General features: G+C 52.5%; 2 non-coding genes and 1 pseudogene across 2 annotated transcripts; 2 read left to right on the forward strand and 1 right to left on the reverse strand.

Annotated features, from left to right (window-relative positions):
* Positions 1-1,113: 1,113 nt before the first annotated feature.
* Positions 1,114-1,298, forward strand: LOC135875283 (U2 spliceosomal RNA). The gene has a single exon (XR_010561180.1). It is a non-coding gene; the product is annotated as a U2 spliceosomal RNA (small nuclear RNA).
* An 8,280-nt stretch (positions 1,299-9,578) lies between these two features.
* LOC135875282 (U2 spliceosomal RNA) lies at positions 9,579-9,785 on the forward strand (annotated as a pseudogene).
* Positions 9,786-11,764: 1,979 nt separating this feature from the next.
* Positions 11,765-11,925, reverse strand: LOC135875275 (U1 spliceosomal RNA). The gene has a single exon (XR_010561175.1). It is a non-coding gene; the product is annotated as a U1 spliceosomal RNA (small nuclear RNA).
* Positions 11,926-13,009: the final 1,084 nt, after the last annotated feature.

Raw genomic sequence — 13,009 nt, forward strand, 5'->3', positions numbered from 1 at the left:
GAGGTTCACACAGACGCTCTGCTTGTCGGGGCCCTGGGTGCCTGGGACCCGTGCAACGAGCGAGTGCTGAAGACCTGTGGAGTGGGCCGTCACTACGCACGGCTCATGAGACGCCTAATGGTCTCAGACACTATCCGTTGGTCCCGGGACATCTACATGGAACACATCACCGGCCACCGCCAATACCAGGAGTGAGCCGACCAGACCTCGCCCACCTGCAAGGGAGAAGGGACTCACTAACCCTCCCCCCCCCTCCCCCCCCGGGCCTGAGCCCCGAACCCACCCAACCTCATCGGCCGCCGCCAATTCCGAGAGCGAGCCGGGGAGACCCCACCCACCTACATGGGGGAAGGGTCCTTACCCCCTGAGCCCCAACCCCACCGGCCAGTTCCAATACCGAGAATGAGCCAGGGAGACTTCACCCACCCGCAAGGGGAAGGGACCCTTAAACCCCCTCCTACGGGACCTTACCCCCGGAGCCCTGAACCCACCCAACCTCACCGGCCACCGACAACTCAGTGAGTGAGCCGGGGAGACCTCGCCCACCCGCAAGGGAGAAGGGACCCATATCCCCCCCGAACCCTGAACCAGCCAACCCCACCGGCCACCGCCGATAACGAGAGTGAGCCGGTGGGACCTCGCCCACCCGCAAGGGGAAAGGGGCCTGTATACCCCCCCCCCGATGGGCCTTATCCCTTGAGCCCTGAACCCACCCAACCTCACCGGCCACCGCCAATGCCAAGAGTGAGCCGGGGAGACCTCACCCACCCACAAGGGGGAAGGGACCTATTAACCCCTCCCCCCCGCTGGGCCTCTTTCGCTGAACCCCGAACCTACCCAACCTAACCGAATCCCACCACGTGAGGGTCGCCCCATCACCATTACCCAGCCCACCTACTCGTACCCATGACTATTTGTACCCCCTATGCGGATGATTGACCCTCACCGCTTACCAACTGTGTCTTGATCTCGCCCACCGCTTACCCCTCCATTGGAGACATCACAGTCTGTATGTATTATGTGTGCTGCCAACCCTGACATAACAACATCCCCCCCATACTCTGTATGTTCCCCCAATGATCGACAACTGACTCTTCAAATCTTTTGTACCGTTTATTTTTAAATATTCTCTAATAAAATTTAAATTTGTTCTTATCAGTTTAATATCTGATATGTCCTTTCTTTGAGGACTGTATATTAAATTGATTTTTGAAACAGGGGGATGGAATAGGAGCTTGCTCTGTCCACCCCATGCATTGACCTGGTATTGCAGTGTCTCCAGGAACGGTGCATCTCCTCTTGGGGAGAATGTTCTGGTTAGAAAAGCAGAAAGAATTTTACTGAGAGGAAGCTTCTTTAAAGCAGATTTTTATCAAGTAGTTGAAAAAGCTGAAACCTTTAGCTCTTTGGGTTTTTTTTTTAATGATAAGATACTGTTATGCTTTCTTGGGGGTGTTTTCTGACTCTGTTTAAGAAGCTGGCTGCCTTCTTTCTGCTGTGAGTTTTTTCAACAGTCTGCTTTCCAGACCGTTGGTCTCTTTGGGGGTGGGTTTTTTGTTTCTTTGTTTGTTTTTGGGGGGAGGGAGGTTGGTAATAGGCCGCCATCCGCTTGCTGTACGTGGAAACCCTGAAGCGTAAACCAGACCAGGGTAAAGCCTTTGAAAGTTGACCAGCAAGTGGGACGCCAGCAACCACTTCCTTGCCGGGGGCGGCTTCACCCGTTTCGCCGACTGGCGGTTCATCCACCGTGCCCGGCTCAACTGAGTCCCGCTCAACGGAACCGTCCGCCACGGGAACCGAGACAAGCGTTGCAGGAAGTGCGGCGACCCCAACGAGACCCTGCCCCACGTCCTGTGCAGCTGCAAACCCCACTCCAGAGCCTGGCAGCTGCGCCCTAATGCCATCCAGAACCGCCTGGTGAAAGCCATCGCGCCACGCCTGGGGGAGATCTCCGTGAACTGCACCATCCCCGGTACCGACAGCCAGCGACGACCTGACGTGGTCGTCACCGACGAGGCCCAGAAAAAGATCATCCTCGTCGACGTCACGGTCTCCTTTGAGAACAGGACTCCGGCATTTTGCGAAGCCCGAGCTCGTAAGCTGGAAAAGTACGCCGCCCTGGCTGACACCCTGAGAGCGAAGGGCTATGAGGTGCAGATGGACGCCCTGATTGTCGGAGCCCTGGGCGCCTGGGACCCCCGCAACGAGCGTGTGCTGCGGACCTGCGGGATCGGTCGACGCTACGCACGTCTCATGCGGTGCCTCATGGTCTCAGACGCCGTCCGATGGTCCAGGGACATCTCCATCGAGCACATCACCGGCCACCGACAGTACCAGGAGGCGTGAGCCAGAGTGACATCGTTCTCCCACTACGAGAAAGGGACCAAGTGACCTTCTCCGTTGGATTATATGAACTGGTACCATAAACTCCCTGAACATTAAATCTCACCAAATGAGGGTCAATCCATCCTCATCATCATATCCACTCATTATACTCCACACCCGAACATAGCCACTTTATGAACTTCATACCCTCATATCTCAATGTCTGTACTTTGACCCATCAACCTTTTACTCCCGATCGGGGATATTGCGGATTATGTATTCCTCATGCCACCTTCTCTTAAACCAAACTTTGGACCCTCGATAATCTGTATGTTATTCCCTGATAACCAGAAACTTCTATGCTCAAACTCTGTTCACAATTTTTTTTTAACATCATCTTAATAAAATTTTAAAATTTGAGGTCACACGTATATCAACAACTGCATGAGTTACATAGACTTCTTCCCCACCCAGCCTACGTTCCATCAAGGCAAGGCATCAGGTGGCGTGCTGCACCCGGCACACAGGGGTCCCAATCCTGATCTCCCACCCCCGACCCTAAACCTACTGTAATGTAAATGCTAAATAATAATCCGTAACTTCTCAGTGTTGCCACCCTCACCATTGGAAAATCATGAGTCAGACTCCCCAAAATCACAAGATTGGCTTAAAAATCATGAGGATTCTCTCTCCAAAAAAAGTGGGTTCTCTTTATTTCCCTTCCGGTTTCTGAACCAGGCAAGCTAGAAACTTACCTTTCTAAGCGCCCGGGGCTGGCAGACAGCGGGGCTCCTCACGGCTGTGTGTTCCAGATTTCGATTTCACCAACCAAGTATCAAGTGTGAACTCCTCGGGCACTAGAACAGCCTTAACATGGAGTCACAGACAGCCCCCATGGGCACCCTGAATCTATCTTGCCACCCAGGTGAGCCTGCCTTTGTGACAGATGGTTCCTTGCACCAAAAACCATAACAATATTCCGGTCACTCGGACCGGTCACTGAGCCAGGTCAATTGCACCTCAGATCTCAACCCGAAGACAACGTGCGTGGCCAATAAACTAGCTGAATCTTTACTAACTAGGAAAAGAAATAAGACACTTATTTACCAGGTTAAAGCAGGTAAACATACTCACACAAAGGAGTTACAGTCTGAGGTTTCAAAAAGTAGTAGAAGCTGCTGTAACACGCAAGCTCCGTATGTCCCTTAGGGCTAACCCTAGCCAAACAGCCGGGATCCCTTGCTTATGCTTAGAAGGCGTGCCATCTCCCTGAAGTCCAAGCAGCATAGGGGCAACAGTTTCTTCTCGACAGGGATTTTTATTCCGTTCTCTCCCCCCCTCCCCCCCCCCCGAGCTCAAGCGGATGGGGCAAGTGTTTGTGCAGGTCTCCGCCTCCTGGTGGGTGTGTGACGGGGAGCAATCAACCAAGTCTTTTGTCCACGGATGATCCGCAGTGGCTTGTCTGATGTCTCGGGGCCTTCTCTCGTTGAAAGGAGATGACTCCTTGTCACGTTATTGACTTGAACTGGGGCCGTATAGAACATGGTTGCAACCAAGGTCCCTGATGTGGTCGCACCAAATCTTGTATAAAGGGGGTCAAATGAGGTGTCTAAGACAAGGTGATGGTTGGCTGGTTATGATTATGCTCTCTGTATGTGTGCATCATTTTGGTAGTTGACGTTATGAATATTGGCTCTATACTGTCTGTATTTCAAACGTATGCTCTCCTTCTGGGTGACATCCCAGACAAGTTGGTGTCAGCTCTGCCTAGCCTGCTCGATGGCCCATTAAGGACCATCAGATATACAATTGACCCATTGAGAGAAGGCAGACACGCCTTGTGACTCAGCAAGGTATGCAGGGACCTGCCTATGGACAGAACTCTGAGGTTTTTCCATGCCATGGTGATGGAATGCTTGTCTTTGGAACAAAGAAAGAAAGACCACATGGCAAGAGAATATAAAAAGCTGCTGCAGCTCCTCCATCTGGTCTTCAATCCTGCTTCATACCTCTGGAGGGACTTTGCTACAAAGGGAAGCTCTACACAGAGGACTGATGACCCATCCCAGCGGGGAATGTGCTCCAGAGACTTGATTTGAACCTGCGGTTTATTCTATCACTGCTAACAAGCCTGAACCAAGAACTTTGCCATTACTGTCTGTAATTGATTCCATTTAACCAATTCTAGCTCTCATCTAGATCTTTTCCCTTTTATGAAGAAACCTTTAGATTTTTTTTTTTAAGAGTCTAAAGGATTGGCAACAGCGTGATATGTGGGTAAGATCTGATTTGTGTATTGAGCTGGGTCTGGGGCTTGGTCCTTTGGGATCAAGAGAACCTCTTTTCTTTTACTGGGGTATTGGTTTTCATAACCATTTGTCCCCATAACGAGTGGCACTGGTCCCCATAACTGGGAAACTGGAGTGTATAAGGGCTTTCTTTGTCCTTTTTTTTTTTTTGCTGTAAGGGTATGTCTACACTACGGGATTAATCCGAATTTATATAATTCGAATTTAGGAAACCGATTTTATAAATTCGAATGTATTCGGCCACACTAGGCACCATTAATTCGGTGGTGTGCGTCCAAGCTACCGTAGTAGCATCGATTTCCAGAGCGTTGCATTGTGGGTAGCTTTCCCATAGCTATCCCATAGTTCCCGCAGTCTCCACCCCCCTTGGAATTCTGGGTTGAGACCCCAGTGCATGATGGGGCAAAAAACATTGTCGCAGGTGGTCCTGGGTACAGCCTCCCCCTCCCTCCCTGAAAGCAACGGCAGACAACCATTTCGCGCCTTTTTTCCTGAGTGAACTCTGCAGACTCCATTCCGCAGCAAGCATGGATCCCGCTGTGCTCCAGAACGCAGTCATGAACATTGTAAACACCTCGCGCGTTCTCGTGGAGTTTATGCTTACCCAGGACCAGAAAAAAGAGGCGAGGAGGAGGAGGCGGCGACTGCAGCGCAGCGACAAGCGTGATGAGGACATGGACATGGACCGTGAATTCTCTCAGACCGCGGGCCCCGGTGCTTTGGAGATTATGATGTTAATGGGCCAGGTTATAGGCTTGGAACGCCGATTCTGGGCCCGGGAAACAAGCACAGACTGGTGGGACCGCATAGTGCTGCAGGTGTGGGACGATTCCCAGTGGCTGAGAAACTTTCGCATGCGTAAGGGCACTTTCATGGAACTTTGTGACTTGCTTTCCCCTGCCCTGAAGCGCCAGAATACCAAGATGAGAGCAGCCCTCACAGTTGAGAAGCGAGTGGCGATAGCCCTGTGGAAGCTTGCAACGCCAGACAGCTACCGGTCAGTCGGGAATCAATTTGGAGTGGGCAAATCTACTGTGGGGGCTGCTGTGATGCAAGTAGCCAAAGCAATCACGGAGGTGCTGCTACGAAAGGTAGTGACTCTGGGAAATGTGCAGGTCATAGTGGATGGCTTTGCTGCAATGGGATTCCCTAACAGTGGTGGGGCGATAGATGGAACCCATATTCCTATCTTGGCACCGGAGCACCAGGGTACCCAGTACATAAACCGCAAGGGGTACTTTTCAATGGTGCTGCAAGCACTTGTGGATCACAAGGGACGTTTCACCAACATCCATGTGGGCTGGCCGGGAAGGGTTCATGACGCTCGCGTCTTCAGGAACACCAATCTGTTTAAACGGCTGCAGCAAGGGACTTACTTTCCGGACCAGAAAATAACCGTTGGGGATGTTGAAATGCCAATTGTTATTCTTGGGGACCCAGCCTACCCCTTAATGCCATGGCTTATGAAGCCATACACAGGCAGCCTGGACAGGAGTCAGGAGTTGTTCAACTACAGGCTGAGCAAGTGCAGAATGGTGGTAGAATGTGCATTTGGCCGTTTAAAAGGTCGCTGGCGATCCTTACTGACTCGCTCAGACCTCAGCCAAACCAATATCCCCATTGTTATTACTGCTTGCTGTGTGCTTCACAATCTCTGTGAGAGCAAGGGGGAGACCTTTATGGCAGGGTGGGAGGCTGAGGCAAATCGCCTGGCTGCTGATTACTCGCAGCCAGACACCAGGGTGATTAGAAGAGCACACCAGGAAGCGCTGCGCATTAGGGAAGCTTTGAAAACCAGTTTCATGACTGGCCAGGCTACAGTGTGAAATTTCTGTTTGTTTTTCCTTCCTGAAAACCCGCCCCCTTTATTGACTCATTCTCTGAAAGGAACCCACCCTCCCCCTTCCCCCAGCTTGCTTTCAAAGGAAATAAAGTCACCATTGTTTAAAAATCATTTATTCTTTATTAATTGATTATAAAAAGAGGGAGAGAACCTGAGTGGGGTTTGGGAGGAGGATCAGCGGGAAGGAAAAGCCCACTAAAAAAAGGTTAAAAAAATGGCAGCCTTTTGCTTGGGCTGCCCACTGGGGTGGAATGGGAGGGTGTACGGAGCCTCCCCCCCCGTGTTCTTACACGTCTGGGTGAGGAGGCTATGGAACATGGTGAGGAGGTAGGGGGGTTATACAGGGGCTGTAGCGGCACTCTGTTCTCCAGCAGCCGTTCCTGAAGCTCCACCAGACGCCAGAGCATGTCTGTTTGCTCACGCAGCAGCCCCAGCGTTGCATCCTGACTCCTCTGATCTTCCTGCCGCCACCTCTCATCTCGAGCGTCTCTCCTCACGTTGGTCCCTTCTGTCCTCACGTTGGTCCCTCATGTCCTCACGTTGGTCCCTCCTGTCCTCACGGTCACTGGCTTCTTTCCTATACTTGCAAACCGTCTCCTTCCACTCATTCAGATGAGCTCTTTCACTCCTGGTGGATTGCATGATTTCAGCAAACATCTCTTCTCTCGTCTTTTTTTTACGACGCCTTATCTGGGATAGCCTTCGGGAAGGAGGAGGGAGGCTTGAAACATTTGCAGCTGCTGGAGGGAGTGAAAAAAGGAGAGAATTTTTTTAAAAGATACATTTTTCAGAACAATGCTTATACTCTTTCACGGTGAATACTATTCACATTACATAGCACATGTGATTTCTGTGCAAGGTCGCATTTTGCCTCTTAATATTGAGTGCCTGTGGCTTTGCTGCTAGAGATCACAGACGCAGGTCCGGGCAACAGAATTCAGCTTGCATGCTGCCATGGTAAGCCACTGTCTTTAGGCTTCTGCGCCCTGCTTTCCCACATACCAAGCAAAGCCCGTTGTGCTGCAGTTTTCCTGTTAACCTTCAGCAGCAGAAAACAAGCTAACACCCCCCCACCATCCAATTCTCTGGGATGAGTGCTTTCTCCCTCCCCCCACCGCGTGGCTGGTATCAGGGAAGATCCCTGCAGGAACCAAACTAACACCCCCCCCCCCCCCGCCATGAATTCTCTGGGATGAGTGCTTTCTCCCTCCCCCCACCGCGTGGCTGGTATCAGGGAAGATCCCTGCAGGAACCAAACTAACCCCCCCCCCCCGCCATGAATTCTCTGGGATGAGTGCTTTCTCCCTCCCCCCACCAAGTGGCTGGTATCATGGAAGATCCCTGCTAGCAAAACGCGAAAAGCTCTGGGCCAATCCTCCCCCCCCCCTTTGCACTTGGCTAAATGCAGGGAAGGATTTCTTTTCAGCCACAGGCAAACAGCCCAGTAGGAACGGCCACCTCTGTCCCCTTAATTAAATTCCCTTATTTCAACCAGGTTACCCTAAGCGATATCACTCTCCTGAGGATTACACAGCAAGATAAAGAACGGATGTTGCTTGAATGCCAGCAAACACCGGGATCATACGCTGCCAGGCTCTGTCAGGCAATGATACCAGATTACTTGCTACTAGCATGGCGTGGTCAAGTGTCCTACCATGGAGGACGGAATAAGGCTGCACTGCCCAGAAACCTTGTGGCAAGGCTTTTGGAGTACCTCCAGGAGAGCTTCATGGAGATGTCCCTGGAGGATTTCCGCTCCATCCCCAGACATGTTAACAGACTTTTCCAGTAGCTGTACTGGCTGCGAATGCATCCCAAGTGCTCAGGGCAAATTAATCATTAAAAATGCTTGCTTTTAAAACATGTTTTATATTTTAAAAGGTAAACTCACCTGAGGTCCCTTCCATGGGGTCATGGTCTTGGGTACTGGCTTCGGAGGCTTGGGAGGGTACTTCAGTCAGGGTGAGAAACAGATCCTGGCTGTTGGGGAGAACGGAGAGCTGGGTGCTCTCTGCTAGCTCGTCCTCCTCCTCCTCCTCTTCCCCTTCCACGGAATCATCAGGTGTACCTGATGAGATTATCCCCATCTCGGAATCCACAGTCAGAGGTGGGGTAGTGGTGGCGGCCCCCCCTAGAAATGCATTTAGCTCGGCGTAGAAGCGGCATGTCCGCGGCTCTGACCCGGAGCGACCGTTTGCCTCCTTTGCTTTTTGATAGGCTTGTCTGAGCTCCTCGACTTTCACGCGGCACTGATCTGAGTCCCTATTGTGGCCTCTCTCCATCATGCCCTTGGAAATTTTTTCAAAAGTTTTGGCATTTCGTCTTTTGGAACGCAGTTCTGCTAGCACTGAATCCTCTCCCCATATAGAGATCAAATCCAGTACCTCCTGTACGGTCCATGCTGGTGCTCTTTTTCGATTATCAGCCTGCATGGTTACCTGTGCTGATGAGCTCTCTGTGGTCACCTGTGCTCTCCACGCTGTGCAAACAGGAAATGAAATTCAAATGTTCCCGGGGCTTTTCCTGTCCACCTGGCCAGTGCATGCGAGTTCAGATTGCTGTCCAGAGCGGTCACAATGGTGCACTGTGGGATAGCTCCTGGAGGCCAATAACATCGAATTGCGGCCACACTAACCTTAATTCGGATTAACAATACCGATTTTGACGCTACTCCTCTCGTCGAGTGGGAGTACAGAAATCGAATTAAAGGGCTCTTTAATTCGAATTAAATGGCTTCGTTGTGTGGACGGGTCAAGCGTTAATTCGAATTAAGGCAGCTAAATCCGAATTAAAGTCGTAGTGTAGACCAGGCCTAAGAGTTAACAGTGAGAGATTGCCAGTCACGGGTCAGTGGGTGGGTTTATGCAAATTAGGAGCGTACAGGGAAACCAGGGAGAGGAAGGCGGCTGCAAGACTTGTCTGTCTTTGAACAGAATCGTGTGTTAAGGGTTCTTGCTTTGAATTCTTCCACTGGAGTCATTTCGGGGAAGTGATCCTCACTTAGAGTTACCTAGTTATGGTGTTTGCGTGTCTGGGAGCTCGTCACGGTGAAGTAGAAAGCGTTGGGAGCAGGGGTGTGCGTGCGGTTGGTAAGTCTCTGCATTGCTTCCCGGCTCTTTGAGCTCTGGTCAAGTGAAAAAATTCTCTAAGTTATATCTGTTCTTATCAGTTTAATATCTGATATGTCCTTTCTTTGAGGACTGTATATTAAATTGATTTTTGAAACAGGGGGATGGAATAGGAGCTTGCTCTGTCCACCCCATGCATTGACCTGGTATTGCAGTGTCTCCAGGAACGGTGCATCTCCTCTTGGGGAGAATGTTCTGGTTAGAAAAGCAGAAAGAATTTTACTGAGAAGAAGCTTCTTTAAAGCAGATTTTTATCAAGTAGTTGAAAAAGCTGAAACCTCTAGCTCTTTGGGTGTTTTTTTTTAGTGACAAGATACTGTTATGCTTTCTTGGGGGTGTTTTCTGACTCTGTTTAAGAAGCTGGCTGCCTTCTTTCTGCTGTGAGTTTTTTCAACAGTCTGCTTTCCAGACCGTTGGTCTCTTTGGGGGTGGGTTTTTTGTTTCTTTGTTTGTTTTTGGGGGGAGGGAGGTTGGTAATAGGCCGCCATCCGCTTGCTGTACGTGGAAACCCTGAAGCGTAAACCAGACCAGGGTAAAGCCTTTGAAAGTTGACCAGCAAGTGGGACGCCAGCAACCACTTCCTCGCCGGGGGCGGCTTCACCCGTTTCGCCGACTGGCGGTTCATCCACCGTGCCCGGCTCAACTGAGTCCCGCTCAACGGAGCCGTCCGCCACGGGAACCGAGACAAGCGTTGCAGGAAGTGCGGCGACCCCAACGAGACCCTGCCCCACGTCCTGTGCTGCTGCAAACCCCACTCCAGAGCCTGGCAGCTGCGCCACAATGCCATCCAGAACCGCCTGGTGAAAGCCATCGCGCCACGCCTGGGGGAGATCTCCGTGAACTGCACCATCCCCGGTACCGACAGCCAGCGACGACCTGACGTGGTCGTCACCGACGAGGCCCAGAAAAAGATCATCCTCGTCGACGTTACGGTCTCCTTTGAGAACAGGACTCCGGCATTTTTCGAAGCCCGAGCTCGTAAGCCCGCCAGAACCAGCATCCTAACACTCCTGCACAACTTACCTCTCAATTCTCGTTTTCCTGTACTGAGCGCAAAAGTCAGGAATTAGCTCAGGGTAGGGAGGGTATACCATATGTGTGCAGTGATTAGACGGGAAAGTGCAAGGTACTGGATTGGTATTGAGTGAAACTGTAAGTATCTTATGTATGGTTGAGGACTTTATATTTGAGATAGTTATGAGGGAAGTCGAGGTTTTACGTGGGCTTTTAGAGGAAATTTAACTGAAAGGCAGGAGAAAGTGGAATCTCAGCTTTTTAAACAATCCTTCAATAACACACAAAAAAGCTCATGTCTAGTTACTCATGTAAAATTAGAATAAAGTTACAGCAAGATTTCATCAGAAATGAAGTAAAATCCTAAAGATTTCAGAACACAACTGCTATAAGGAGACACAAGGGAAGCAATACAAAGCCAACCTTGTTACAGAGAAAGGGAGTTAAACTATTTCTCTTTTTTTAACCAGCATAGTCTCCCCAAACGGAAGGGCACTGTTCCTGGAGAAGGGACCTGGAGAGGGTTTTTTTTTTGTTTGTGTAGGCCATCCACCTTCCCGAAAGGCGGGAGCTAGGTCGATGGAAGAATTCTTCCATCAGCGGCCTGGACTGATGAAGCTGTGCCGACTTATGTTCCCCGTGCAGACCAGGCCTGAAGGTTGGTGCATGCTGAACAGTTAAGTCAAAATAGCTCTGTCCTTCAGGGGTGTGTAAAAGGGAAACCCATTCCTGGGTGACACAGCTACGCCAACCTACCCCCCAGCGTAGCTAAGAGCATTCAGGGAGGTAACCACCATGGGGTTGTGCCAGCCTAGTCTCCGTAGCACAGACAGGATTGCCACCAAGAGAAAGAACAGACAGCAAAAGCCACAGCGGCCCCAGGGGGCGAGCCTGCATGTTGGACGAGGGGACCAGGTGAGACAGGTGTTTTTGACAGGCCGTCCTCAAGCCCAAGAAGGAGAGATGGACAAAAAGCTGCAAGCAAGGAAAGAGGCAGCTCCCCTTGAGCTAAGACAGGGCACGGGGGGGCCAAGCCTTTCTAGAGCAACCTGCAGAATAAGGGAGTCACAAAGATGTGGGTAAAACATAGAGCACTTTATAAACAGCACTCACTGAAGTTTTCCTTTCTTTCTTTCACTGAGTGCCAGGGGAAAACACAAATGCAGTCCCCCACTATCACAAATTATGCAGTTGAGTTTCCCACATTTGGGGAAATTGCAGGGGTCAGCACACCCGCAGTGCAATGAATGAGCCTCACCCTGGGAAAACCACCTTCATGATCATAGTATCTCCCATGCCCAGGGCTGGCTCCAGGCACCAGCCGACCAAGCACGTGCTTGGGCGGCACCTTAGAAGGGGCGGCCAATGTTGGGGTGGCGGGGGGCGCTCGTGGTGTTCTTTTTTTTCGGCTGGGTAGTGCTCGAGGGTTTTGGGGTTTTTTTTGTAATTGTTTCGGCAGTGCGGCGCTGGCGGGGGCGGGGGGGGGGGCTTCGGCGGCCCGGTCCAGCGCTGGGGGGGGGGGGGAGCGGGGGTTTGGGTGGCCCGGCGCTCCGGGGGTTTGGGCGGCCTGGCGCGGCACTCGGGGGGGCGGGGGGCTGGGCGGCGCGGCGCTCGGGGGGGGGGCGGGGGGTTTGAGCGGCGCAGCACTCCGGGGGTTTGGGCGGCCCGGCGCTCGGGGGGGAGGGGCGGGGGTTTGAGCAGCCCAGCACTCCGGGGGTTTGGGCGGCCCGGCGCGGCGCTCGGGGGGGGGGCGGGGGTTTGAGCGGCCTGGTGCAGCACTCCGGGGGGGGGGGGGGGTCGGCGGCGCAGCGCTGGGGGGGGAGGGGTGTTACAGCGGGGTGGCACTCTTCTTTTTTGCCTAGGGCGGCAAAAAAGTTAGAGCCAGCCCTGTCCATGCCAAGTAAGTATGAGCTCCTTGTGCCCAGCCGCCGCCGCCCGCCCTCACTCGCCCCACACTCTCAACCCACGGTGGGGCCCGCCCCCCCCGACCACCAGCCCCCACTGCCGCGAGGTGCCCCGACATGGCCCCGGGGCCCCACCCTTCTACACACCAAGCCGCGGATGCCAATTTCGGGCCCTGCCCGGCAGCCTGCTCCCGCTCCCACAGCTCCGCCCCTCCGGGCAGGCCTCTCCCCTGGCCAGCCCCGGCTCTTCAGCGCTAAGAGCTCCGCAGCCAGCCCCACCAGGTGCCCTTGCCGAAGTGCCGCCCGGTCCCCGTTGGGGCCTCTGCTGGGCCCTCTCTCCCCGGTGGGCGGGAGGCTCCATCATGTGCTGCAGCCCATCTCAGAAAAGGAGGGGCCCAACAAAGCTGTAACCTGATTTCAATAACACTTCAGTTTCTTGCATGCCCTATACAGGGCTGGCTCCAGCTTTTTTGCCGCCCCAAGCGG

Source organism: Emys orbicularis, chromosome 2, assembly GCF_028017835.1.
Source record: "Emys orbicularis isolate rEmyOrb1 chromosome 2, rEmyOrb1.hap1, whole genome shotgun sequence".
Classification (NCBI taxonomy): Eukaryota; Metazoa; Chordata; order Testudines; family Emydidae; genus Emys; species Emys orbicularis.